Source organism: Belonocnema kinseyi, chromosome 9 (assembly GCF_010883055.1).
Source record: "Belonocnema kinseyi isolate 2016_QV_RU_SX_M_011 chromosome 9, B_treatae_v1, whole genome shotgun sequence".
In the NCBI taxonomy this organism is placed as follows: Eukaryota; Metazoa; Arthropoda; class Insecta; order Hymenoptera; family Cynipidae; genus Belonocnema; species Belonocnema kinseyi.
The window spans coordinates 16,028,040-16,032,598 of NC_046665.1; the positions used below are offsets into that span (position 1 = coordinate 16,028,040).

General features: G+C 45.4%; 1 protein-coding gene across 1 annotated transcript in view; it reads left to right on the forward strand.

Annotated features, from left to right (window-relative positions):
• LOC117179929 overlaps positions 1-4,559 on the forward strand; it is a 1,200,486-nt gene that overhangs the window by 1,116,983 nt on the left and 78,944 nt on the right. The gene's annotated exons all lie outside the window — the stretch shown is intronic.

Below are 4,559 nucleotides of genomic sequence, written 5' to 3' on the forward strand. Positions count from 1 at the left end.
CTCTACTATCTCCTGTATAGCTTTCAGTTGCCTCTCAATATCTATTTTTTTGGAGTTCCAGCCTCTCTTTGGCAGCTTCTTTATACAGGTATGCGTTTCCAATACCTCAAAAACAACGTAGTTGTGGTCACTTTTCTGTAAAAAGTTGCCTTATTACCAACATTTTTTACATTAAGGTCGTGTTGGGCAATCTATTCTGTCAGAATATGACCTCTTTTGTCCGTTGTCTTCCTGCCCCATTGTGGGGATTTGGCATTAAAGTCTCCTACGACTATGGATTCGTCGCATCTAGATCTCATGACGCTTTGAATCTGTTCCAGGGTTTCTTCTAGTTCTTCAACCTATTTGTTGGGAGAGGCATAACACCCATAGATGCTGAAGAATGGAGTGACAATATAGGAAAAGCCTTTGCCTTTGCTCTGCCCTGTTACAACTATTCCTGGGTCTGTGACTTTTATAGCTGTATCCAGATCATTGTCAGAGGTCCAATCATTTCTGTTTTCTATGGCCTTCCTATTTGGTTCGCAGAGAACCAGTATTCCTACCCCCATTTCTTTGGCTGTAGCCAGGGCCAGGTCGTGAGCTGGATAGCTCCTATTACAATTTATCTGCAGGATTTTTACTCTGGTCATTTGACCTATTTTCATTCATTGCTTTTCTTTTGTCGCTTACAGCGTGGCCTTTTGCTGTGAATGTTTGGTGTCCTTCCTGTTCGCAGAATATGCAGAAGGGCTGGTTTTGACATCTCGCAGCTCTGTGACCTTCCTGTCCGCACTGCAGACAGAGATTTTGTCGGTTCACTCCAGTACATTGTTCTTTAACATGCCCGAGTTCCCAGCATCTAGAGCACCGTATCTCCTTCTTTCTTTCCATGATTCGGCAGTTTGTCCAACCTATTCTTAACACGCCTTTTTGCGTCAGTCGGTCAGCGTCAGAATCACGAAGTACTATGGTGACATTTTGCCTGTTTCCATAGGCTGATCGCAATGCTCTCACCTCGTATTCCTCAGGTCTCAGATCTATCAGCTTGGTCACTGCTTCTTTTATTTCCTCGACTGTTGTCAGTTCATCCATGTCTTTAACATGGACAATCTTTTTTCTGACAAGGACTGATGTGGAGGCGTCTGGTATTTTCTGTTGGATTTCCTTTTTTAGCGTTTCGACCTCAGAGGGTTAAGGGAGGACGTAAGGGGGTCTATGGAGCAGACTAACATTATAAGGGAGGACCTGAGGGTAAGAGATAAGAGATAGGGGAAGGAAGTAAAAGAGCTGAGGGGAAAAGTAGAAGGATTTCAGAGGAAGTTGGTGTCGGTAAGGAAGGAAAAAGAGAATAAAATAAGGGAGATAGAAGAAGATATTAGGATGTGGAAAGAAAGGGCGGAAGAAAGGCTGGAGAAGGTGGAGGGCATGTCGGGAATGGAAGCAGTGGACAGGGGGGAGGGTGAGAAGCAAGTTATTTTGGAGAAAGTGGAGATCATGATAGAAGAGAAAGTGGGAGTGCGTAGGAATGAAAAGGAGGAGAGCGGATAGGGAAAGGATAAGGGCAATGGAGTTGAGAATGGATTGAAAAGAGAAGGCAGATAGGAGAAATAATATAGTGATAAGAGGACTGAAGCTCAAGAGAGGGGAAGAAAAGGACGGGGTGGAAGCGCTGCTACAGAGCATAGGGTGGGTTAAAGGCAAGGTAGGAAAAGTTAGGATGGAGGAAAAAAAGGAAAATGAAGTGGCGGTGGTAGAATTGGAGAGCTGAGAAGAAAAATTGGGGGTAATGCGTAAAAGAATAGGATAAAGGACAATAAGGTTCTTATCGATCAAGATTTGACGAGGAAGGAAAGAGAGGTTCAGAGAATGCTAAATGACAGGGCTAGCAAGGAGAGGAGCGAAGGGAGAGCAGTGAAGGTAGGGTATCGGAAAATAAAATTAGACGAGGAAATGTGGGTATGGAACGAAGAGAAGGAGGTTTTGAAGGAAGTGCAGAAGAATTTGTTTCGGGGGAAGTAGGAGGGTGGGAGTAAAGCAGGGTGGAGGAATGTTAAAGGTGTTTTACCGGAACGTAGCAGGGGTAAAGAAGAAAGATGAGGATTTCTGGAGGTATATTCAGGAATTTGATATGACTGGACTGGTAGAGATGGATTAGAGAAAGAAGTTCATGAAGAGGAAGAGGGGGAGGGCGTGCAAATGAGGGCTGTAAAGATAAGAGGGGTGATGTATAAGTTTGTGACTTTGTACAATAAGGATGGCATGGAAAGGATTAAAGGAAGGGTAGAAAACTTACTAGGAGAGAGAGATGGGGGTAATTGGTAATGGGGGGAGACTTTAATGCGAGAATTAGGCGGAAAGAGGGCCTGTACCAGGAAGGGGAGAGCTTTGAAAGAAAATAGAAGGATAAAATAATAAATAAAGAGGGGGAGATTCTAAGAGACTGGATGGAGGATAGAGGGTGGACGGTGGCAAATGTTATGGTAAACGGGGACGAACATAGAGAATACACGTATGTGAGTAAGAGGGGTGTATCGGTGATAGACTACGTGATTATGAATATGCAAGGGTTTGAGGAGATAGATAAATTCGAAATAGAAGGAAGAGTGGAATCAGACCATCAGCCATGGAATTTGTGGATACGGGGGGGAGGCTGGCGAAAGGCACGGTGGGAAAGAAGGGTCGTCAGGGGAGAGGGTTTCATGGACGAGAGAGGCGATAGAGAAGTATCAGGAGCAATTGGTCAACGTAAGCTTTGAGGGGGAGTCCGTGGACGAGATATGGGAGGATCTACAAGAGAAAGTGAAAGGTTGTGTGTAAAAGAAGGTATTTAAGAAAAAGAAGAAAGGAATGGTAAAGCCGCGGTGGGATAGAGAATGTAAAATGACGAAGAGAAAGGTGAAAAAAAGTACAGGAAGTGGAAGGAAGGAACCGTGAACAAGGAGGAGTACGTGGAAATAAGGCAGGAGCTTAGAGCGATGTGTAAGAAGAAAGAGCAGGAAAATGAAAAAGAGCTGGAAGAGGAGTTGAGAAGTTTTAAGACAAAAGGGGATGTTGCTAAGGGGATGAATACTGCGTACTACATACACGCAATGGTGTTAGCAGATAGGCTGCGAGAGAATGTTAAGGGGAAAGGAATATTGCCGCAGACGCAGGCGGGCTTTAGAAAGAGACGGAGCACTATTGACAATATTTACGTCTTGCAACACGTGGTGGGTAGAGAATTAACCAAAAAGGGTGCCAAAGTGTACGCGTTTCTTGTAGATCTAAAGAACGCGTTCCCGTCAGTGGATAGGGGGGGTTGTAGGAGGCATTGGAGCAAAGGGGAGTGAAGAGGGACCTGATCAAGAGGGTAAGGGAGGTATATAAGGAGACGAAAGATAGGGTGAGAGGAGGGGAGGAAATCCCTGAGGCATTCTGGATGGATAGGGGGTTGAGGAAAGGGTGCTTGCTTAGCCCAACGCTTTTGGCAATTTTGATCGCGGATATGGAAAGTAAGCTAGCGGCCGGAGTGGAAGGAGGCGTTAGGGTAGGAGGAGTCAGGATATGGTCACTCGCATATGCAGAAGACATCGTGCTGTTGGCAAAGAGCGAAGAGGCTTTAAAGGAGATGATGAATAGGTTGAGACGTTACTTGGACAGGAATAGGTTAGAGTTAATGCGGACAAGTCGAAGGTTATGGTGTTCAGGAAAGGAGGTGGGAGAGATGGGGGAAGGGAGAGGAAGTGGAAGGGAAAAGCGGTACAGGAGGTGAAAGAGTTTGTGTACCTGGGCTTCCTGTTTCGAAGAAATGGGGGAGTGGATGGTCATATAAAAGAGAGAGTGAGAAGGGCAAATGTGGTAATGAGGCAGGTGTGGGTGCTGGGGAAGAGATTGTTCGCAGATGATTTCGAAAGAAGAATGAAATTGTTTGACTCGCTAGTGATGAGTGTCTTATTTTACGGAGTGGAGGTGTGGGGTTGGAAGGGAAGTGAGGAGGTAAATAGGGTACAGGAGAGGTATGTAAAGTGGATACTGGGATCGGCAAGGAATACGCCGAACTATATTGTCAGGAGGGAGTCAGCAAGGAAGTCAGGAACTTATAGCGCGAATGAGGTGCGGGTGCATGGAGAAGTATAATAGGTTCTGGCTTTCCAGAGAGAAGAGAATGTGTGAATTGTGCGGGAAGGGGGATGGCAAATTGGAGCATTGGTTGGAGGAATATGAAGAGATGGGAAGAAGGGGGATAAGCATGGAGGTATTGTTCCAAGAAAGGGGTGACAAAAGGGCAGTAACATGGATGAAGGGGGGGGGGGGGGGGGGGGGTTGAGTAAGATAGAGAAGAAGAGAAGGAAGGAGAAAGAGAAATGGAGAAGGAGAGATTGAAAATAGGAGAGGAAGTATATGTAAGACAAATGTAAATATTGTAAATAGTAGTTAAGTATTAAGTGTTAGCCGCGGAGACAGGCTGGTAATGCGAGTCATAGCGAGAAAAGAGCGAAATGCGTGCGAGGCGAGGCGAGGCGCAGCGAGGAAGATTAGGCTATAGGTGCGAACGTATTAGTTATAAGGTGTGGATAGATGGTACAGAATTTTCTTAC